General features: G+C 43.0%; 1 pseudogene; it reads left to right on the top strand.

Annotated features, from left to right (window-relative positions):
• Positions 1 to 2,067: 2,067 nt before the first annotated feature.
• Positions 2,068 to 2,269, top strand: LOC144508140 (U2 spliceosomal RNA; annotated as a pseudogene).
• The last annotated feature ends 23,160 nt before the right edge of the window (positions 2,270 to 25,429 follow it).

Here is a 25,429-nt window from a genome sequence, read left to right as displayed (position 1 = left end):
ACCCAACTATACCCTCATCCAGATCATTAATAAATATTACAAACAGCAGTGGCCCCAAAACAGATCCCTGAGGTACACCACTTGTAACCGCACTCCATGATGAATATTTACTATCAACCACCACCCTCTGTTTCCTATCCGCTAGCCAATTCCTGATCCAATTTCCTAGATCACCCCCAATCCCATACATCTGCATTTTCTGCAGAAGCCTACCATGGTGAACCTTATCAAACGCCTTACTAAAATCCATATATACCACGTCCACTGCCTTGCCCCCATCCACCTCCTTGGTCACTTTCTCAAAAAACTCAATAAGGTTAGTAAGGCACGACCTACCTGCCACAAAACCATGCTGACTATCACCTATCAATTCATTACTCTCCAAATAACTATAAATCCTATCCCTTATAATTTTTTCCAACATCTTGCCGACAACAGAAGTGAGACTCACCGGTCTATAATTCCCGGGGAAGTCTCTGTTCCCCTTCTTAAACAATGGGACAACATTCGCTAACCTCCAATCTTCTGGTACTATACCAGAGGCCAACGACGACCTGAAGATCAGAGCCAGAGGCTCTGCAATCACTTCTCTTGCCTCCCAGAGAATCCTTGGATAAATCCCATCCGGACCAGGGGATTTATCTATTTTCAGACCCTCCAGAATATCCTGCACATCCTCCTTATCAACTGTAATACTGTCTATTCTACTCCCTTGCAACCCAGTGTCCTCCTCAGCTATATTCATGTCCCCTTGCGTGAACACCGAAGAGAAATATTGGTTCAATGCTTCACCAATCTCCTCCGGTTCCACACATAACTTCCCTCTGCCATCTATAACTGGCCCTAAACTTGCCCTAACCAACCTTCTGTTCTTGACATACCTATAGAACGCCTTAGGATTCTCTTTAACCCTATCCGCCAAAGTCTTCTCATGTCCCCTTTTAGCCCTTCTAAGCTCGCTCTTCAACTCCCTCTTAGCCAATCTAAAGCTTTCTAGTGCACTACCCGAGTGCTCACGTCTCATCCGAACATAAGCCTCCTTTTTCTTTTTAACCAACAAAGAAACTTTTTTGGTGCACCACGGTTCCCTAGCCCTACCAATTCCTCCTTGCCTGACAGGGACATACCTATCACAGACTCGCAGTAGCTGCTCCTTGAAAAAACTCCACATGTCGGACGTTCCCAGTCCCTGTAATCTCCTAGTCCAACCTATGTTTCCTAATTCTCTCCTAATAGCCTCATAATTACCCTTCCCCCAGCTAAAACCATTGGCCCGAGGTTACTCTGTCCGCTAATTTCTCTGGAAAGAGAGAATGCTAAGCATTCCCCCTCATTAAGAGCATTAGTCACCTGCCTTAGATAGCACGAGGGATCAAATTGGAAGATGTTGGAGATATCACCTGCTCTAGCCTGGAAGAATCCTGATGCGAAGATGTCCATGATGATGGTCACATTCACAGCCACTGGCAGTGCCATCCTGCAGGCCCAGGGAGGGTGATAGCTATAACCGGAAGCAAGTGGTCTGATTGGAACCCTTGTGTCAGAATTCTATGTCCCGTCTGCCACGGGACTTGGAGCAGGCGGGGAGCAGACAATGGGAAGATCCGTAAACCTTGGGCGGGATTTTTCAGTCTCGGGTCGAGTGAGGCCATAAAATCCTTTCCTTAAAGTCAGAACAAAGGCCTTCACCACATGCAACACCCATCCCCGTCAACTTCACCAACTTTACATAGCAGTAGGAACCTCACATTTCTACAACTTCAGACAACTAGCAAACATTAGTTGACGATACCTTTAAGTAGCACTTGTGAGAAGGGGTCTTTCCTGTGACTGAACACAGGTTCAGCTGTTTTCAGTTAAGAGTGGGCATGAGCAAGAGCGGTGCAGTTGGATGTGGCAATACCAGCATCATGGTTTGTCCACTCTGCATACTTCTGGTTCATCTTCGTAACACCTGACCAGCACCCTCACCAGAATGGTGTCCAGTCAGATTCATGCCGAGAGTTTGGGTGCACAGTGCTGACACCGTTTGCAACCAAAATAGCATCTTCTGTGCTAAAAATACATATCGCTTCTCGGCCTTTTGGCTAAGATCAAGTGTAGTATGGATTGGATGCTGCACTTTGTTGAGGTCATTGGGTCACATTGAAGCTTCATATGTTTCATATGAAGCAATTTTTAAAAGCTGCATCTCGGCCTTTGGCTAAGATGCAAATGAGCTCAAGTCTTGGAGGAGGTGTTGCTTTGCTCCTCCAATCAGCTTGGCTCATGTAGATCAGGCCCAGGACAGGGTGATTTGGTCGCTCGCCCTGTCTTGTCAGCCTGGATCTGAAATGTCTCAACTTGTTGAGATTTTGAATTGGATTTGATTTGATTGAATTGGAAAAGTATAAAATAAAAATAAAAATACACATGCTATGCAACCAAAGTTTGCAGCATTTTAGTTTTAATATGAACATCCGTTTTTTGTAGTTTAGACCATTCTTCAGAACAGATAGGAGAATGTGATTGGCATTCTATATGATCTCTGGTGCTAAATATAGGGCAGCATTTTCCCAAACAATTACGATATCCGGAATTCTCCAATCTCAATCGTAGCTGAGATTGTCCAGCTCCGCTGCAGTGAATGGAGATTTGGCTGAGTGTCAAGTTCTCCATTCTCACTGGCAGCAGTAGCAGGGCAAGACCAAAGACTTCTGGCCTAAATGTCATTTTTGGTGAGAAAATCAGTATGATCTGTTCCGGCATGAATCAGTTCACAATCTTTCCACACGTTGTCCTTTCTTGGGAGAAGCATGGATTTTGCTCGGGTTCTGAAAGGGGCGATGCCATGATGGCAAGCCAGTTTCACAGAGATCAAGTGCCGTTATTAAAGGGCACCTGATCTCAAAGTGAAACTGAAGACCCCTCTCCCCCATCATTGAAGGAATGTTTCCTCATCTAACCCCTCAACATAGATCACTGGCATCAGGGTATTGGGGCCCTTCCAACGGGTCCCCTTCCAATGGGTCCCCATCCAATGGGTCCCCCTCTTCATGACCCCCTTCATGCTCTATCCCTTTCATGACCCCCCTCACGCCCCATCCCCCTCAGGCCTCAGCTCCTTGGCCCTGGCAATGTCCACCTGACAATGCCCATCTGGCAGTGCCTTTCTGACACAGCCAGGGTGCCAGGTTGGCACAGTCAGGTGGCCAGGTAACACTGCCAGGTTGGCACTGCCAGATGATCATGCCCAGCTATGTCCCCAACCAGCCGAGAGCTTCAATGCCCATCTGAGCGCCCCCATCATGCCTAGTTTCCATTTGTGCAGACCAGTAGCGATTCTCACTGGGTTCCCGCTACACCCAAGGATCAGAGAATCCCGGAAGTAGGGAGAATCTGGCTTGAAACAAACTAAGGATATTTAAATATTTATTTAAGTATGCTAATCTGGTTGCTGCCCAGATAACATCCAAGCGCTGTGGCTGGGAGGATTCCAATGGGGTTTTGTGTCAGCATTAAGCACATTAGATCCCTCACCCCTTGATTCTCCAAACCCATGCCACCCCAACACGATCTGCGCCAAGTGTGATGGAGCCAGAAAATCACAGCCAAAATGTTAATTGGCAATTGTTAGTCCTATGTTTTGGCGTCCCCTCCAGTCCATTGGGGTGCTCATCTGCTTATAGCAACTGCCTTGTTATTGTGAGCAAATGTTAAAGGTATTGGCGGAAGACTGAGCATTGTGATTATAATGTCTTCTGATTAATTGAATGACATATTCCCTTTATTCTACATTCACTTACAATGGCATGATTTCCATTGGACTCTCACTGAGTTAACTTGATCATATAAATATTTGCTCTTTTAAAGTAGTCATTAACCCAAATTCTTGGAGGTAGCAATGTTAACAGTGCACATTGGAACTCATAAAAATGCATCAACCACTGTATTTGCAGAGGTAATTAAACCAAATAATGTTAATGAAAAAAATTGTTTTAAAAATAAACCCACATATGTGGCTATGAAAATGTCCTCAGTTATTAAATTACTTTAGTTAATTATCATAATTAAAATGTAGGTGCAATATTTCTTAATCACCTACTCACGATTTCTAAGAGATTGATTATTGCTTCACATGTGTTAGGACATATTCTTGGATTTTTGTAGGAATGTTATTCCTGTTTTCAAATTTAAATCGGGTGAGGTACTAAAAAGAATACAAATACAGATATATGGAACAGATGGGTTAAGAAATTACCAGGGATTTTTATAACCATCATGAAGGGGGGGGAGATGATGGCCTAGTGGTATTATCACTAGACTATTATTCCAGAAACTCAGCTGATGTTCTGAGGACCCGGGTTCAAATCCCACCACGGCAGATGATAGAATTTGAATTCAATTAAAAATCTTTGGAATTAAGAATCTACTGATGACTATGAAACCATTGTCGGAAAAACCCATCTGGTTCACTAATGTCCTTTAGGGAAAGGAATCTGCTGTCCTGACCTACATGTGACTCCAGATCCACAGCAATGTGGTTGACTCTCAATTGCCCTCGGACAACTAGGGATGGGCAATAAATGCTGTAAGAAGTTTCACAACACCAAAACTTTTGCGACCAAATAAACCTGTTGGACTGTAACCTGGTGTTGTGAGACTTCTTACCGTGTTTGCCCCAGTCCAACGCCGGCATCTCCACATCATGGCTACCATTGACACAATAAATGCTGGTCAGCCATGCCCATGTCCCACAAATGAATTTTAAAAAAATAATGTTTTGGCTAATTAAGATAACTGCATCAGGTCATGTATTTGTTTAGGAGAAAAAAGGATAAATTGTTGCATGCGAGAGGCAGTGGGATCATAGCCCACATTCTCCACTTTGGTTTCCACTGTGGCACAGTGGTTAACACTGCTGCCTCACAGCGCCAGGGAGCTGGGTTCAATTCCTGGCATGGGTCACTGGCTGTGCGGAGTCTGCATGTTCTCCCAGTGTCAGCATGGGTTTCCTCCGGGTGCTCTGGTTTCCTCCCACAGTCCGAAAGACATGCTGGTTAGCTGCACTAGCCGCACTAAATTCTCCTTCAGTGTACCCGAACAGGCACCAGAGTGTGGCGACCAGAGGATTTTCACAGTAACTTCATTGCAGTGTTAGTGTAAGCCAACTTGTGACACTAATAAATAAACTTTAATTTATCCATTTTTCTCTTCTCTCTTAACCATTTGAGGTGTTTTAGGAAAATCTTTCCTCTGGAAAGAAAAAGCAGGTGACAATATTTTCACTCTAGACAAGATAATTCAATGAAACAATGTTCCATAGGTTAGCAGATTTTTCAACACAACATTGTTTTAATCACATTGAAAGGTTTTGTAGACTACACCACAAAAGTTATACACAATGCAGGGGAGGGGGGGGGTGGATTTTGCTTGAATAGTAACAGGATAAAATGAACAAAATATTGTTGTGTCCTGACATAAGAAATAGGAGCAGGAGTATTCATTCAAGAGCCATTCAGTCCTATAAGCCTGTATCTCCTATTTAATGCTATCATCACTGATCTTCTGCCTCAACTCGGGGACCTGCGAGGGAGACTAGAGTGCAAGTGAGAAGTAGAAAGAAATCGAACTGTGGCATCGCAGCCAGCAGCTAAGTGATTAGCTGGTGACTGGAAAGAGCTTTTCTTTTCTTTATTCTCTTGGCATTGTAGTTGTTGTTCTTAAATTAACTTAAGGATTAAGTCATGGCAGGCGATCCCAGACCCGTGTCATGTTCTTCTTGTACAATGTGGGAAATCAGGGATCCTTCCGGTGTCCTGGGCTCTTTCACATGCACCTATTAGACCCCTTGATGGCTCTGAAGCTGCGGATGGATTCACTTCGGAGCATCCGTGATGCTGAGGAAGTCATGGAAATACGTTCAGTTGGTTGGTCACACCTCAGATAAAAATTACTGCGGGAGATAGGGAATGCACGACCACCGGACAGAGGAAGAGTAGGAAGGCAGTGGAGGGGTTCCCTGCGGTCATCTCCCTCCAAAGCAGATATACCATTTTGGATACTGTTGGGGGAGATGGCTTACTAGGGGAAGGTGGCAGCAGCTAGGTTCATGGCACCATGGCTGGCTCTGCTGCACAAGAGGACAGGAAATAGAGTGGCATAGCTGTAGTGATAGGGGATTCAATTGTAAGAGGAATAGATAGGAGTTTCTGCAGATGCAAACGAGACTCCAGGATGGTATGTTGCCTCCCTGGTGCAAGGGCCAAGGATGTCTGAGCGGCTGCAGGGCATTCTGGAGGGGGAGGGTGAACAGTCAGCTGTCATGGTGCATATAGGCACCAACGATATAGGTAAAAAATGGGATGAGGTCCTACAAACTGAATTTAGGGAGTTAGGAGTTAAACTCAAAGGTAGTAATCTCAGGATTGCTACCAGTGCCACATGCTAGTCAGAGTAGGAATGTCAGGATAACTATGATGAATACATGGTTTGAGGGATGGTGCAAAAGAGAGGGATTCAATTTCCTGGGACGTTGGAACTGGTTCTGGGGGATGTGGGACCAGTACAAATCGGATAGTCTGCGCCTGGGCAGGACCAGAACCAATGTTCTAGGGGGAGTGTTTGCTCGTACTGTTGGGTAGGGTTTAAACTTATATAGCATGGGGATGGGAACTAATGCAGGAAGTCAGAGAGAAGTAAAGTGGGGACTGAAACAAAAGGCAGTCAGGGGAAAAGTGGAAGGCAGAGAAATCAAAGACAAAAATCAACAAGGGCATTACATCATAATTCTAATAGGGCAATAAATGCCGCAAAAACAAGCCTGAAGGCTTTGTGTCTCAGTGCGAGGAGTATTTGTAATAAAGTGGATGAATTAATTGCACAGACAGTCATTAACAGATATGATGTAATTGGGATCATGGAGAGCTGGCTCCAGAGTGACCAAGGATGGGAACTCAACAACCAAGGATATTCAAAATTCAGGAAAGATAGATGGAAAGGTAGGGGGGGTGTGGTAGCATTGTCGGTTAAAGAGGAGATTAATGCAATAGTAAGGAACAGCATGAGCCTGGACGATGTGGAATCTGTATGGGTGGAGCTGCGGAACACCAAAGGACAAAAAAATGCCAGAGGGAGTTGTGTACAGACCACCAAACAGTAGTAGTGAGGTTGGGGATGACATCAAACATCGAATTAGAGATGCGTGCAGTAAGGGTACAGCAGTTGTTATGGGTGACTTCAATCTGCATATTGATTGGGCTCACCAAACTGGTAGCAATGCTTTGGAGGAGGATTTCTTGGAACGTATAAGGGATGGTTTTCTCAACCAATATGTCGAGAAACCAACTAGAGAGCAGGCCATCCAAGACTGGGTATTGTGTAATGAGAGAGGATTAATTAGCAACCTTGTGGTGCAAGATCCTTTGGGGAAGAGTGACCATAATATGGTAGAATTCTTCATTAAGATAGAGATTGACACAGTTAAGTCTGAGACTAGGGTCCTAAACTTGATGAAAGCTAACTTTGATGGTATGAGGTGTGCATTGGCTAGGATAAGCTGGCAAAGGATACTTAAGGGGTTGACAGTAAATAGGCAATGGCAGACATTTAAAGAACACATGGATGAACTTCAACAACTGTATGTCCCTGTCTAGTGTCAGAGTAAAACGGGGAAGGTGGCTCATCCATGGCAAACAGGGAAATCAGGGTTAGTGTTAAAGCCAAAGAGGAGGCATATAAATTGGCCAGAAAAAGCAGCAAACCTGAGGACTGGGAGAAATTTAAAATCCAGCAGAGGGCAAAGGGTTTAATTCAGAAGGGGAGAATATGAGAGTAGGCTTGCAGAAAACATAAATACTGACTGCAAAAGCATCTCCAGATACGTGAAGAGAAAATGACTGGTTAGAATCAGATTAATTCATAATGGGCAACAAAGAGATGGCAGACCAGCTGAACAAATACTTTGGATCTGTCTTCACTAAGGAGGGCACAAATAACCTTCCAGAAATATTAGGGGACAGAGGGTCTAGTGTGAAAGATGAACTAAAAAGCATCCTTATTAGGCAGGAAATAGTATTGGGGAAATTGCTGGGATTAAAACCTAAAAAGTCCCCAGGGCCTGACACTCTGCACCCCAGAGTACTCAAGGAAGTGACCCTAGAAATAGTGGATGCATTGGTGATCATTTTTCAGCATTCTATAGACTCTGGAAGAGTTCCAGTGGGTTGGAGGGTAGCTAATGAAAACTTACTTTTTAAAAAAGGAGGGAGAGAGATAACGGGGAATTATAGATCGGTTAGCCTGACATCGGTGGTGGGGAAAATACTGGAGTCATTTATTGAGGATGTAATAACTGAGCATTTGGAAAGTGGTAACTGGTTGGCAGACAGGAAGCAGAGAGTGGGAATAAATGGGTCCTTTTCAGAGTGGCAGGCAGTGACTAGTGGGGTACCACAGGGTTCAGTGCTGGGACCCCAGCTATCCACAATATACATTAATCATTTGGATGAAGGAATTGAATGCAATATCTCCAAATATGCAGACAACACTAAGTGGGTGGCAGTGTTTGCAGTGAGGAGGATGTGAAGATGTTGCAGGGTGACTTGGACAGGCTAGCTGAGTAGATAAATACTTTACAAATGCAATATAAGGTGGATAAATGTGAGGTTATCCACTTTTGTAGTAAAAACAGGAAGGAAGATTATTATCTGAATGGTGGCAGTTTAGGAAAAGGGGAAGTGCAACGTGACCTGTGTGTTATGGTGGAACAGTCACTGAAGGTTGGCATGCAAGTATAGCAGTGCTGAGGAAAACTAATAGCATGCTGGCCTTCATAGCAGGAGGTTTTGAGTATAGGAGCAAGGATGTCTTGCTGCAGTTATACAGGATCTTGGTGAGGCCACACCTTGAGTATTGCGTGCAGTTTTGGTCCCCTAGTCTGAGGAAGGACATTCTTGCTATTGAGGGAATCCAGCGAAGGTTCACCAGACTGATTCCTGGAATGGCAGGACTGACATATGAAGGGAGACTGGATCGACTAGGTTGTACTGACTAGCATTTAGAAGAATGAGAGGGGATCTCATAGAAGCGTATAAAATCCTGATGGGACTAGACAGGCTAGATCCGGGAAGAATGTTCCCAATGTTGGGGAAGTGCAGAACTAGGGGTCACAGTCCACAAATAAGGGGTAAACCATTCAGGACTGAGATGAGGAAGAATTTCTTCACTCAGAGTTGTGAACCTGTGAAATTCTCTACCACAGAAAGCTGTTGGGTCCAGTTCGTTAGATATGTTCAAGAGGGATGTGGCCCTTGTGGCTAAGGGGATCAAGGGGTATGGAGAGAAAGCAGGAGTGGGATACTGAAAGTGCATGATCAACCATGATCATATTGAATAGTGGTGCAGGCTTGAAGGGCCGAATGGCCTACTCCTGCCCCCATTTTCTATGTTTCTATGTTTACTCCACCTTCCTGCATTATCCTCATATCCCTTAATATCAAACGATTCGTCAATCTCAACCTTGAATATTCTCAATGACTGAGCAGCAGTAAGCCGTTTAAGCCTCAACTCCCATTTAATGTGACCATCACTGACCTTCTGTCTCACCTTCACCTTCCCACATTATCCTCATATCCCTTCATATCAAAAAATCCGTTAACTTTTATCCTAAATATACACAATGACTGAGCAGCAACAGCTCTCTGGGGTAGAAAATTCCAAAGATTCATGGCTCATTATCCTGGTCCTAATGGTCAATCCCTTATTGTGTAAAGTAAAAAAAGAAAGTTTATTTATTAGTCACAAGTAGGCTTACACTAACACTGCAAAGAAGTTACTGTGAAAATCCCCTAGTCGCCACACTCCGGGTACACTGAGGGAGAATTTAGGGGATTTTCATAGGAGATTTTCACAGTAACTTTGGGTACAATGAGGGAGAATTTAGCATGGCCAATTCACCTAACCAGCACATCTTTGGGCTGTGGGAGGAAACTGGAGCACCCAGAGGAAACCCATGCAGGCACGGAGAGAATGTGCAAATTCCACACAGACAGTGACCCCAAGCCGGGAATTGAACCCGGGTTCCTGGTGCTATGAGGCAGCAGTGCTAACCACTGTGCCACCGTGAGGCTGTGGGTGGAATTCTGCCACGGTGGGGGAAGGCACAGGGAGTGTTTCTTGCTTCAGGAGTAGACGGGAAACCGTGCCATATCTTCCGGCCGCAACCTTATTAATTATGCACCCAGAGTTTTATCGCCATATTCTATGGCGGGGCGGACATGGTGGCGTGAGTCCCACCATTATACTCAGAAGGAAAAAAAATGGGGAAATAAGGATCGTGGTTTGAACTGGTTTTTCCTTCTGTATAAAGGCAAATTACTGTGGATGCTGGAATCTGAAGCCAAAGGAGAAAACGCTGGAAAATCTCAGCAGGTCTGACAGCATCTGGAAAGAGCTGACGTTTTGAGTCCAGATGACCCTTTGGCAAAGGGTCATCTGGACTCGAAACGTCAGCTCTTTTCTTTCCTTACAGATGCTGCCAGACCTGCTGAGATTTTCCAGCGTTTTCTCCTTTGGTTTCCTTCTGGATATCTGGGTGCCATATTGAGAAGGCGGCCAACATCACTGACCCACGTTTGAAGAAAGGAGATGGACCTCCTTAAAAAGAAGATTGGTCTCAAGGAATACCCAGTGACTGGAACATTGAAATCCTGAAAAAGAAAATAAGCTTCCACACTCTGAAGCTAGAAGGTGGACTTCGCTGGCAGCTCCAGGCGAGTCCTAGCTTCTGCATGCTGCGTTGTTCCAGAATGTCGTGTTTTCATGCTGACATTGTGGAGCATGGGCGTAAGGTTCTAGTCAGGCCTTTATCTAACCATCCCGTTAGTAGGCTGCAAACCAGTTTCATGCCTGCCTCCAATGGATTTCCCAATCCGCAATGGCAGATACCAGCGGAAATCCTGCAGGAAATTCACACTGGCATGAAAACAATTTTTGGAATTTGCACCAAATTTGCCTTCCCCCCCCCAGCTGCCTTTGAAACCAGCAGCGGGACCTTGGGGGATTTCACCCTGTGACCCAGCCAGGGAAAACATCCCACCTGTATATACTCTGTCTCGGCCCTTAAGAATTTTACATATCTCAAAGAGATCATCTCTTTTAAATTCTCAGGAATATAGGCCTAATCGACACAATCTTTCTTCAGAGGACAATCATCTCATCCCAAGAATCAGTCTAATAAACTCTAAGGGAAATATAAGGAGACAAAAGTGCATTTGAAGTCTAGGCATGGTCCCATCCTTCTGAAAATTGTAATAAGACTTTACACTTACACTTAAATCATTTTATTATAAAGACTAACATATTATTTATTTTCCCAATTGCTTGCTGTTTCTGCAAATTAATTTTCTGTGATTGGTGTACAAGAATACTCAAGAGTCTCAGAATGGCAACATTTTCCAGTCTCTCACCATTTCAATCCTGTCTTTCCATTTCCAAAGTGGATAACTTCACACTTTCCCACATTCTATTCCATCTGTTGTGTTCTTAGATTGACTCTGCCTAATCACATTATGATTTTCTAAGTGCCCCTTTGCAACATCACTCGTAATAGATTCGAGCGTTATACATCTTGCTAATTCACTCTCCTGTTCTATTTTCTCTTCATCAACTTCTGGCCATTATTTGCTGAATTCTATACACATCCCAATCCTCAGGCTTACAACTCTTGTTGGCAACGAAACAAAACTTTTCCTTTCGGCTAACAATATCTTGTTAGCCACAGTTGCAATACTTTTCCTGTGGGTTCTTTATTCCTGAAGGGAATATATACTCAGTGCAAATTATGAATTCATTCACTAAAAGTTTGCCATTGCTCACTTACCATCATATCTTTTGACTTAATTTCCTTATCTAATTTAGCCAACTCATCCCTCATATGGATTTGTTTTAAGACTCTGATTTTGGCCTCAAATAACCCACTGCAAAACTAAACATGAAATTTCATCATATTACGATCATTCTTTCTCAGGGGCTCCTCTTCTACAATGTTATAAGTGTTCCCTTAAACTACGCCTGTCAAGGGGTCTACTTGCTGTTTCTCAGCTTCACTCAAACTGGTTCTACATCTTGGCCGGAATCTTACCACTGTTCACGTTGATAGGATTTTCCCATCCCGTCACAGTGAACAGGGATTCGGCTGGCCGCCAAATTCTCTGACCTCGCTGCAATGGGAGCGTGGCGCGAACGGGCAGTAAGATCGCGCCCCTTGACTTTCCGAGCTCAGATCATTACTCTCTACTTAATCCCACCCTTTATTTTCAAAGTTATCCTCTCCTTTTCCATTTTGCCTATTCTTTCTAAAAGTTAAGTATCCTGGAATATTTAGTCCCTGGCGCTCGTCACTTTGTAACCAGTGCTCTCTAACCGGCCCCCTAGATTAAATCTATTTATTTCCTTCAGTGCCAGTAAATTCATCTGCGGCATACCATTTGCACCTTTTGGGTGTTTTTTTTCTTTAATTAATTAGAATTGTAGAGTTCCTTTCTAAGCTGCCCCATTCCTGCTCGTTTCCTCTGCCCTGCATTTTTCTGTTCAATTTCCTATCGACGCTTAAGCACCGATATCAGTTGTAACATCATTGAATCTGATCTCTCTCCTGAACAAGCTCACATCACCCAATCTAACGCGAGTACTCAGTCCAATCACACAAACAATTCCATTTATGTGATTCTTTATTATTGAGTTCTCACAACAACTCGGGTTTCAAGTTGCCCAGTTCCAGCCTGAGTAAAGCAAGCAATGATCTGCTTTTAAACATTCACACTAACCTTACTATTTAAATTGTCCATTCCACACATATGAACACTAAACTACAGTATGTTAAAAGAGACAGAATGGAGACTTTAGAGAACTGCTGGAGACATTTTTTGTCAAAGTTTTTTGTCTTATACTCATCAGAACCTTCACAAGAATACAAATCAATCAGCACTTTTTTCTCATCCAGTATAAATGTTTTTTTCCCTCTGACATTGGTATTCTTGTGAATGGCCTGATGAGTGCGAGATGGGCAGCACAGTGGCAAGCACTGCTGCCTCACGGTGCCAGGGACCCAGGTTCGATTCCCGGCTTGGGTCACTGTCTGTGTGGAGTCTGCACGTTCTCCCCTTGTCTGTGTGAGTTTCCTCCGGGTGCTCCGGTTTCCTCCCACAGTCCAAAGATGTGCGGTTTAGGTGGATTGGCCATGCTAAATTGCCCCTTAGTGTCAGGGGTACTAGCTAGGGTAAATGTATGGGGATAGCGCCTGGGTTGGATTGTGGTCGGTGCAGACTCAATGGGCCGAAAGGCCTCCTTCTGCATTGTAGGATTCAATGATTCTATGAAAAGTTTCGACAAAAAGTGTCTCTTCTTTTCAGCAGTCCTCAAGTTTCATACCACCAAACAATTACTTCAGATAGCACTGAAACAAAAAGGTACACTGATGTTCATCAAACTTTCCCAATGATACCACCCCAAGCACTTTAATGACTTCATTACTTTAAACAGTGGCCCAAACTCTTAGGACACGGATGAGTAATTTTCCCATCTTTTTTCAGCTTCTCATCCTGTTACAAAGCATCGGCAGAACTGAAAAGCTGTTTTAATCTATCTCACTGACGCTGACCCCACACACACAGCGAGGTACATTGAAATACATGCGTTGTGTGAACCTCCATTCCCTATGCTCTGCTGCTTGATTTTTCAGCGCTTTTATTTTACTATTTACTTAACTCTTATTATTTACGTACGGCAGATTTGAATTTAATAAAAATTTGGAACACGTTAATGTGAATATTCTTTACTTAATTAATTTTAATTTTATCCTCCCAGCTCTGATTAATTAATTAAACACTAAACCTAATTATCAGATAAGTTATACACTTGACTTCCTTTCTTCAGATCCTTCCCCCGTGCTTTAGTCACTCCTTACTGCCACTTCTCAGCATCTCAATCATGAAAAGCTAGAAGTTTCTGTTGAAGATGCCCTACTCCTCAATAGTGTGAGCAATCTTCGCTGATCAAGTTAACCCTGAAACCACTTTAATGTTATGAACTTGCACTGCTTACCCACCGGTTCTAAATGTTTGGGACTGATACATTTAGGAGTGAATTTTTAATAGTGTAATAAGTGAAAACTATTGTTGAACAGCTTCTCCAGCTCTGGCAAATTAATTTTACAAGTGTGAGATCTCAGGAAAGAAGTTGCTAATTTTTAGAAGGATAACATTTAAAAATATTTCTTTTACTTTTCCTATTTGTCTCTTTAATCTACTTTCCCTAATCCCATCTGCATCTCTCAACTTTAATATAACTTTCTACATAGGATTTATATCCCCTTTCCCATTTTGATTCTGCAGACAGAATATATACTAATGGACTGAGGTGGGGCTTGTTTTGGGGGAGCAGCAGGTTGGTAACCATTAGTTCGTGCAGTAGGCTTTGCCATGATTTTATTTTAATCTTGCAGCTGCTTCCAGTGCTGAGAGAGGTTCAATGACTTCATTAGGGCAGGAAGCAGTAACCACTCACATCCAACTAGTAAACCCTATATTCTGAATTTTCCATCATTCAACCCACAGACCACTATCAGTGAGGATAGGCAACAACACCTCCTTCGTGATCATCCTCAACACCAGCGCCCCACAAAGCTGTGTTCTCAGCCCCCTACTATACTCCTTATACACACAAGAGTGTGGCCAAATTCCCCTCCAACTTGATCTTCAGGTTTGCTGATGACACCATCTAAAACAATGATGAGACAGTCGCTCTTGACACACCTCTTGAATTCAACTCTTTTATCCATATTTAGACTAAGGCTGTAATGCAGTCAGGAGCTGCATGGCCTTTCTTGAACCCAGGCTGAGCACCAATAAGCAGGGTATTGCAGTGTAAGTGCCACTTGATAGCACTGTTGATCTTTGATCATTGTGCTGATGATCAAGAGGAGACTGATAGGCCAATAATAGGCTGGATTGAATTTGTCCTGTTTTTTGTGGATGTACTCATGCATTTTTCCACATTGTCAGGTGGATAACAGTGTTGTAGCTGTACTGGAACAGCTTGGCTAGGGACATAGCTAATTCTGGAGCACAAGCCTTCAATACTGCCGCATGTTATCAGAGCCTACAGCCTTTGCGGTATCCAATGGCTTCAGGAGTTTGTTGACATTGAAGTATATTGAACTGGCTGAAGATTGGCCTCTATAATCCTGAGGACCTCAGGAAGAAGCCAAGATGGAAAATCTACGTGGCACTTCTGGCTGAAGAGAGTTGCAAATGCTTCAGCCTTGCCTTTTATGCTGATGTGCGGGGCACCCCCATCATTGAGGATGGGGATGTGTGTGGAGCGTCCTTCTCCACTACCATTCATGGCTGGATGTCACAGTACCGCTGTATGAAACAACAAGCCTGTGTGTATATGTGACTGGCAAGATTTGACTGTCTTTTATTTATAAAACTCCTATCACGTACCAATTGCTACTACAGTACTATCACACAGCAAAAGCAAGATTAACATTGAAGTTTTAATTAAATGTATTCCCAGTGTACTTAATTTAATATACAGTAGACGTACTATACACATTTTTATAAAATAAAACTTTTAAGACATTAAATTGAAAACAATTTTTGCAATGTCACTGATTTGATTTACCACAAACGTGTTCAAATATCATCATAAAATTATTTGTGAATTAAAAAGGCAACTTTTTACAGCAGAGATAGCATAAGTAGATATCACCTCTTAAAGCTTGCTGGTTTTGTGCTGAATATAGGTTAAATGTACCAGCCTATTTTTTGCACTCTTGCCATTCTTTAAGCAGACAACAATGCCTTCCCTCTGTTCTTCAGTAGCTTGATGTCTATATATTTGTAGGCCAAAATAATCAATCCTCCAGACCTTCCCTCCAGGTAGAGCTGAAATGAGTCTGAGAGATAGAGTATGAATTACCGTTCTCAGTTTTTTTCCATGCATGCCACAGTGCCCGCTGCCAGTCTGCACCGTTGTTTTGTCTTTCTTCGTTGACCTTGATTGCAACCCTGTAAATACAATTCAAGGAGTATATCAGCCAGAAAGGTGCAGGTAACTGAACAAAGTGACTAAATGTGAAAATGTTTTGTGTTAGACAAAACCTTCTCCGAACTACTTCCTATGGAGGTCTATCTAAGGCCAAGACTGTGTACAGACGCGATGTAAAGAATGCCTTGTACAGTTGAAACAAAACTTCCCTACATTTATACTCCATCCCCCTGCAACAAAGGCCAGCATTCCATTTGCCTTCCTAATTATTTGCTGGTCCTTTATGTTAACTTTTGTGACATCGTAGGACATCGTAGCCCCATTGAAAGTTAATGGACTTCAGGCTGGCGAGGCTGGCGCTAGTCACATCTCCTGAAGCAGGTCCCAGCACAACATGGCTAGAAAGTTCCAGCCCATGATTCTGCAAAGAGTGTGGTGTAATGTGTGAATGCAGCATGGGGTTTTCCATCCTGTTAGGAAGTTAAGGAGCAAAGACCTTTCTGTAGTTTAGTGCTTTGGGTGCCCATCGGAGTAATGTTTATTTGATGTTGCTTTGAATGTGTGTTTTTACAGAAAAAGTTTTAAACAATGAAATCTTGCTGTGTGCTCCCTTGAGTCACTGGGAATTCAAATACTTTTTAGAAGTTAGTGAACTCTCTGGGGATCGTAACAACCTACAACATAGTTTAATGCATCCTTCTCTCTACAGGCAGCCTTGGGGAGCTGAGCTCGGAGGAGTTGCAGAGTACAGCAACATGGAGATTTTACAGAGCGAGAATAGCCAACTGTCTTGGTGGTTGTATACCACAGATTTCATGTGTTGGTATAATGTGAAACATTCAAACACAGAGATAGTTGTGGGATCTGATCAGTTGGATGAGCAGGTTGAAGGGATACTATTCTCTGGGATATGATCGATTTTAGGATGCAATTGATCAAAGGAATGCCACAATCCTTCATTTTGTAGGCATACATCTCTACTTCACTACAAACCAAAACCCTTTAAAAACACAGATGGAAGAGAGATCCCATTTTGTTATTTATCCCAAACAATTTTATCAAGTCTTCTACCAAACTAGAAATGTTTGAAGTCTTTTCATCCCTAAACATCAGGCTTGAGTATAATCAAGAGAAAGACTTCCTTTGGCAGATTGTGGAGTCCCACAAAACAAAATGTTCCACCGAGTTCAGATGTTGGGGATCGTGGGCAGTCAGGGTTGTGCCTATGGAAGAGTTGGCGACAATATGTGCAATTCTAATATAAACTTAATGCACCAGCTCTTAAACTAACTAACACTATTGTCACTTATTAATGCCAATTTAGAAGCTGCAAAAGCATGTTGACAAACATTACTTTTTACGACGCAGTTTTTTTAAAATGACCGATGATGACATAAATAGAACAGATAGTGGTAAAGACAGAACCGACACTGACCAAGATAGGAAGCGATGAGCAGTAGCATTCTGGACAAGATAATTACAGGAAAAATGGTCTCCAGTATTTCAGCACGACACTTTCCTTGGTTTGAAATTGTGTTTTTTTAGATAACAACAAAAATCTGATCACAATAGTTGCCATTGTGTGACTGTCGTAGGTGTAGACCAAAGGCATTGACATTTTAACCCCAATTACGCAGCAGGCTTTAATTCAAATTCATACCAAGCCTAAAACTACATCAGTTTAAAACCCATAGTGTGAAATCCCAGCACAAATAAATCCATAGTTGACACAAATCTCACACAGACTTACTGCCTCTCTGCAACAATTGATTCAATAATTGTCAATATAAACTGTCCAATGCATGCAGGAGATCAATAGGAAAGCCTTTCTTCCGCCCCTCTCCACGATAAAAACATTCTCCCCAGTTCCTGGGTACTCCATTTTGTTCCATCACTCTGCCACTTAAAATGAAAGAAAGCTGTATTATTTTTATTCACCCATGGGACCTGGGTGTCACTGGCTGGCCAGCATTTATTGCCCATCTCTAGTTGCCCTTGGAGGGGAGTTAACAATCAACCACATTGCTGTGGCTTTGGAGTCATATGTAGATCAGACCGGGTAAGGACGTCAGATTTCCTTCCCTAAAGGACATTGGTGAACCAGATGGGTTTTTCCGAAAATCGACAATGGTTTCATGGGTCATCAGTTGATTCTTAATTCCAGATTTTTTTTTATTGAATTCCAATTCCACCATCTGCCGTGGCTGGATTCAAACCCGAGTCCCCAGAACATTAGTTGAGTTTCTGGATTAATAGTCTAGCGATAATACCATTAGGCCATCGCCTCCCCAGTTAATGGCATTGATATTCATTTGTAAATTACTTGATATTTCATCTTAAAACTTTGTGCAATATAACGCAATGCAATGTATAATTCAATAAAATTAATTGGGAGAAGAGTATCTTGAGCTAAACCTATATAAGCAAACAATCAAACTCATGCATCAAGAAGTACCCAGTAGCACTGTATTAGTCATTCACCAGGTGAGCTTATTTCCAACTGGCCACATGCAATACTAACATGGTTGTTAAAGAATAACACCACAGCTGCATTCTTATTAGTGCATACATTCTTTTCAGGATCCATAACCAGGAGAGAACTTATAAATGTTTCAGAGTTAATGGATCCCATACTGGGCAAATAAATCCAATTATCTTGCGCAGAGTAATATTTTTTGAGATTTATGCCTTGGAGATATGCAGAGATGACACCAGTCTCTGTGTCTGAATAGGAGGTTCATTCAATGCTTTAAAATGTCTGCAGTGCAAGCTTCCAACTTACTTTTATTTCTCTTTCTCAGTAGCCACCATCCAGGCTTGACTAATGGCACAGAACAGAGTAGGGTCAACAGACACACCAAATCAAAGACTGAAGAATTGAATATTACAACAACGGTTGTAATATTCAGCATCAGGGTCCTGGGTTCAATTCCAGCCTTGGGTGACTGTGTGGAGTTTGCACGTTCTCCCAATGTCTGTGTAGGTTTCCTTCGGGTGCTCTGGTTTCCCCCCACAGTCCAAAGATGTATTGGTTAGATGGATTGGCTATGCTAAATTGCTCCTTAGTGTCCAAATATGTGTAGACTAGGGGGATTGATATGCGGGGTTACGGGGGATAGGGATGAGTGAGATACTCTGCCGGAGGGTCGGTGCAGACTCGATGGGCCTAATAACCTCCTTCTGCACTGTAGTGATTCTATGATAATGCTATTAATAATACAACCCGTACAATAAATTGAGTTCATAGGCCCAAAATTTCCTCTAACCCATTTACAGCAAAATTATGCCAAATCATTCACCAGCTTCTAGACTAATATCACCAACAGAAACTTGGGCCCAAATTTCCTAGGGAGTTCATTTGCCAGACTGTAAAAGCCAGCATAAATCAAACACAAATACAATGCCAACAATAAGGATAATTGCAAGTGGGGTTTGTCCTTCCATCAGGGTGACTCACCCTCTTCATTCACAACATGGCGTGTGTGTGTGTGTGCATGCGTGTATGTGCATGTGGTCAATAATCATAGGCCAACCGAGAATGCCAACACCTTGGATAGGATTTTCCAGCCACGCTCGCTCAAAGACCGAAAAATCCCAGGGTCAACGGACCTTTGCATGATCCGTGTCCCGCCCGCTACAACTGCCATGGTGGGCAGGATGGGAAAATTCCGCCCTTTGTTACCAAAGTGTAGAGCAAGTCTTAGTAGGAAAATTTCAACAAAGAAAAGCTGTGAAAGAAATCACCATCATCTCCAGGAATCTGAGTTATAATGCCATAAGGTTACGCTGAGTACGTTGAATCGACAGTGTAAACCTATATGAGCTAGTCTTTTGCATGAAGTGAAAATGGGAACAACAAAGGAGATCTCAGGAGCAGCACAAATGTTGAAAGAAATTCACGAAGACAACCAAGGAAACCAATTCGGTACAAAATACCTCATGGGCATAGTCTGTCAAATTTCATTCTTGTGTCTTTCACCATAGCCTCTTATCGCTCTCGGAGGGATATGGCGAATCCAAAGAGTTAAACTCAATGTTCTCCTTCTCCAGGTGACCTTGTTGATCATGTTCTCGAAGTGACTTGATGTGGCAAGTAACAAACTAAAGGATTTATTGACTGAGAAGAACTATGTACTACTAAAAAGTTGCCATAGTCCCAGATGACCATAGGCACTGACTTTTGATGATTTAGCATGAGGATCAACTCACCTCAGATGAGGGGCAAGGTTGCAAAGGTGGGGCCTTCATGAATAACCTCAGTCGGTGCGGGAAATGAACTCGTGCTGTTGGCGTTGCTAACCAGCTGTCCAGCCAACTGAGCTAAACTGACTCGCCAAACTGTACAACTAAGGGTTTAACAGCACAACCATACAGACCCACTCCCTGCAATGCCCTGACTCCAACTGAAGCCTTCCAGCCCTGAGAATGCGCGTCCTCGCTCCCGATTGGCCCATGGTTGCATGCTCGCATTCCATTGGTTCCGGCCCAGTCATGTGGCCTGCAAAGGATCATTCATGCTACCACAGTGACCTTGCCTGCTTGAGCAGTGAGAATGGTTAAAAGAACTTTGTGCAGCCAATTTTACACCAAACTTTTGACAAAGTTTCTTCTCAAATGCAGCAAAAGTGCTTCCCAAACCTGTCAAAGGAAGAGCATGTTAAAATCTACATTCATCTGATGCCCCATGATGTTATTTTTAAACTTTATTCCACTATCCTTAACTTTCTTCAATTACGATTGTCACTTCACCTGAGGAGGAAACTTGAGTGAACTGAAACTTTCGATGCAGTCTAATTAATGAAATAAAAGTGCCATCTGCAACACCAAAACCAATTTTAACATTGGTTTGCAGCTTGTTTCTCCTGTTAAATGTCATAATTAATTTTGTTTTAGCAATAAATATAAACTGTTAAACCAGTTCTGACTAAAAAAAATCCAAGAGACACGCTGATGGAAAGCACAAGGGAGCAGGCAGTGTAAAAGGAAGAGGAGATTGCAGGTAAAGAGAAGATATCTGTGTTCAGGTCAGAGATTACAGATTTTATCAATATCATGGGTATCCAGGGATTTGGGGATAGTGCAGGACGGTCTGGCCAAGTGTGAAGGTCAACCACAATGTTATCGAATGCAGCAGGTTCAAGGGGCTGAATGGCCTACCCCTACTCCTTGTGTTCTTTCACACAAGAAACCTGCTTGCTGATACTTCTTTCAAATTTAATTTGTTGAAGTGACCAGAACATGCGACAGTTTCGTATAAATTGCCCACGTGCTGAAGCTTCTGATTTGCAGGGGTACACATTCTGAAGAAGTCTGCTCTCTGAGACACCAGAGTGATATTATTGGAAAGCCAGATTCTCATTTCCCCATCAAAACTCCTGGACGCTTATTCTAACAAGAACCCTCCTCTGGGACAATCAAAAAGCAAACTTAACCAACGACTGTTATTGCTTTCCTGTGGTGAGAAGATAGGAATTGATTATATTGCTTATAACCATTGCACACAATTCGCTTTTTGAAATAATAAATCTGGAAAGTTGTTTTCTGTGAGGTTGTGTCTTAAGCCATTGTCAGTAAGTAGTCCTTTCGGCATCTGAATCAACATATTAAAAAAAGATTTACTGTGAAAGTGTAAGCCTAAAAACAGGAGGAAGGCAGTATTGATGAAACAAGTCAAAAATTAATTGTGTCCCCAGTCTTTTCCCGAAGTTTCTCTTGTTTTGTAACAGTTCCACTCGACGGTGTCTGGCAGTGAGTCAACAATTTCCATTCAATCGGAAGGCAAATCCACTGAGGCGAGGTTAAATGCAAGCTGATTTCAATTTTGTGTGTGCTGTTTATTATTACTCATCGTCCACACTTTAGCTGTGAATATACTTTGATATAAAGGTACAGAATACAAGTCAATAATGAAGACACGTTTCGAAAATAACCCGTTTTCCTGTCATACATGGATGCTGACTGTTTCTGTTGAAAGGCGTGAGAGGTGGTGACCCGATTAGAATTCATCTCGATAATCTTTCTTCAATGTCTGGCATGTTGAACAAGGCACAATAAAAGCTGAAAAATAGACTCTTTCCACCATTCAGAACAACAGAAAATTACAGGAATAAATGTTGTTAACATTTATAAACTATAATCTGGTTGTTAGCCAAACATCCTGAGGTAAATTATGTTATTATTTAAGAACTTAATTTCGATGCTAATTATGCAGCAAATGTAAGGAAACTCGCCCGGGGGCTCAAGTTTAATAGCACTGCATCAGAAGCCAGCAGTTTTACAATGTACAATAACAAGGGACTGTTCAAATAATGAAGGTACATTCAAGATAAATTGGATTGGTATTTCTTTAAAGTTACATTATTCTCATATTTATAATGCTACATAAAATGTTTTAACTTGGGCATTATTTGGTGTGTTTGTAAAGCTTCAGTTCATCTTAAATTTTATTAATTTCTTTCAGTCTGACTATATGAAGGTCATCAGTGAATTCAGAAGTTAAATTGATCTGAACTTGACTCTGGCTGAAAAGGAAAGTAGACAACATAAAATTCTATCAATCTATCACTAAGTATTGCATTAAAGGTCTTGCATATCAACGTACACATTCTATAAGTGCAACATTTACCTCCGAGAACATGTGCAATGTTGTGATGATCGTCATGTTTAAAACTGCATCTATTATATTTGATGTAGAGATGTCGACGTTGGACTGGGGTGGGGCACAGTAAGAAGTCTCACAACACCAGGCTAAAGTCCAACAGGTTTATTTGGAATCACGAGCTTTCGGAGCACCGCTCCTTCATCAGGTGAGTGACTCACCTGATGAAGGAGCAGTGCTCCGAAAGCTTGTGATTCCAAATAAACCTGTTGGACTTTAACCTGGTGTTGTGAGACTTCTTTCTATTATACTTGTTACTGATTGATTGCTTCCACTCCCATTACCAAGCTAGGTAGTTTGTTCTTCGCAGTCCCTTTAATCTGAGGACTATCCAAAGAAACTCTACAACACAGTGTAGCGTCTTGTTACCACTTGCCATTCCCAGATCCTTATGCCTTGATCATTGATGCATCTATCCTTCATTCCCTCTTGTTGTTCCTCGCCATGTTAATAATTCTCGCTCCCACCCTGTAGTGTTCAGTTCTTTGTGTTTAATTTGACTGAGTTTTCCCATCCCACCCACGGCAGGTTGTGTGGCGAGTGAGAGCGGAGAATCCAGCGGCAGGCAAAAAAAGTCGGAAACCCGCCAGTATAAAACTAGTTTGCAATTCTCCCAATGGCGGATTAACGGCAGGTCAGTTTTCCCACAGCCTGTGGCGTGAACGCCATTTGCATTCTTCAACATCTTATGAATGCTTGTTAAAACAGCTGCTCACTGGAAGCTCATCAGGCTTTACAATCTTGTGTTGCGCCAACGGGAAATTACGTTGGCCTCAAACCCGTTTGAAAATGAGTGATGGGCACAGATCAGATCTCAGTTTGTTCCTCACTTTGAGGTGAGTATAACATATGGAGCCTGTCTGCCACAGCACTGTGCCGCTCTGCTGGGGTTGTAGGGTCAGTCACCTCCTGCTCTTTGCCAACATTGTCCATGAGAACACCACCGTGCTGCGGTTCTCATGCAGGCCCCCACTTTCAGACACTGACCAATACTGTAGGCGGGGCTGTGGAGTGCAGGGGTCTTCTGGCTGACACCATTGTCCACAATGCTAACTATGCTACAAAAGTTTAAGTTTATTTATTAATGTCACAAGTAAGCTTACATTAACACTACAATGAAGTTACTGTGAAAATCCCCTTGTCCTCACATTCCAGCGCCTGTTCAGGTACACCGAGGGAGAAGTTAGCATGGCCAATCAGCCTAACCAGCTGATTCGGACTGTGGGAGGAAACCGGAGCACCCGGACGAAACTTACGCAGAGAGAATGTGCAAATTCCACACAGACAGTGACCCAAGCCAGGAATCAAATCCAGGTCCCTGGCGCTATGAGGCAGCAGCGCTAACCATTGTGCCACCGTGCACAAAAAAAAACCTTCTGCCCTTACTCGGTCTGTATCTCTCTATTCCCTCCTTATTCATGTACCCATCCAGATGCCTCTTAAGTGTTGCCAATATGCCTGTTTACACCACCTCCTCTGGCAACGCATTCCAGGCACCCACCACACTCTGCGTGATAAACGTCTCCCGCACATCTCCCTTAAACTTTTCCCCCTCTCATCTTGAACCTGTGCCCTCGTAATTGAGACTTCCACTCTGGGAAAAAGCATCTGACTATCCACCCTGTCTATGCCTCTCAAAATTTTGTAGACCTCTACAGCCTCCGCCTTTCCAGTGAAAACAATTCTAGTTTATTCAACCTTTCCTCAGAGCCAACACCCTTGAGACAAGGCAACATCCTGGTGAACCTCCTTTGCACTCTCTGCAAAACTTCCACAGCCTTCTGGTAGTATGGCGACCAGAACTGCACACAATACTCCAAATGCGGCCTAACCAAGGTTTTATATAGCTGCAACATGATTTCCCAACTCTTGTACTCAATGCCCTGGCTGATGAAGGCAATCATGCCATATGCCTTCTTAATCACCTTGGTCACCTGCATTGCCACTTTTAGGGAACTGTGGACTTGCACAACCAGATCCCTCTGTATGTTAATGTTCCTAAAAGCTCTGCCATTTACAGTATAATTCACATCTGAATTTGATCCTCCAAAATGCACCACCTCACATTTGTCCGGATTAAACTCCATCTGCCATTTCTGTGCCCAAGTCTCCAATCTATTCATATCCTCTTGTATCCTCTGACAATCTCCGCACTATCAGCAACTCCAACAATCTTCGTGTCATCCACAAACTTACTATTCAGACCACCCACATTTTCCTCCAGATCTTTTATATTTACCACAAACAATAGAGGTCCCAGCACTGTTCCCTGCGGAACACCACTAGCTACAGATCTCCATTCTAAAAAACACCCTTCCACCACTACTCTCTGTCTTCTATGACCAAGCCAGTTCTGTATCCATCTAGCCAGCCCTCACTGAATCCCATGTGATTTTAGTTTTTGTACCAGTCTGCCATGTGGAACTTTGTCAAACACCTTACCATCTACCAGTGAGCAGGGCATCGGCCAAAGGTCAGGATGCCCGATGGGCATGAGGGCTCTCAGGTTTCACCTGACCCACCGCACCAGCCCCGATCTGGTTCTTGCCCAGAGCAGGTGGCAACCTGTTAACTAGGCGAACCCGCTAATTTGAATGTCACTAGCGGGTTTAACAGCCAATTCACCGGCCTCTCACTATTCACCCAGCCCGCCGGTGGGAATGGCACCAGGCAGGCTTTATAGTTGCTACACACAAGTGGGGACATCGCGTGCTGGAAATCCAAGGCCCAGGGGTGCAT

This window comes from Mustelus asterias, chromosome 19, assembly GCF_964213995.1.
Source record: "Mustelus asterias chromosome 19, sMusAst1.hap1.1, whole genome shotgun sequence".
NCBI classification, from domain to species: Eukaryota; Metazoa; Chordata; class Chondrichthyes; order Carcharhiniformes; family Triakidae; genus Mustelus; species Mustelus asterias.
Note: the sequence above shows the minus strand (reverse complement) of the source record. Positions and strands in the feature narration are given on the sequence as shown.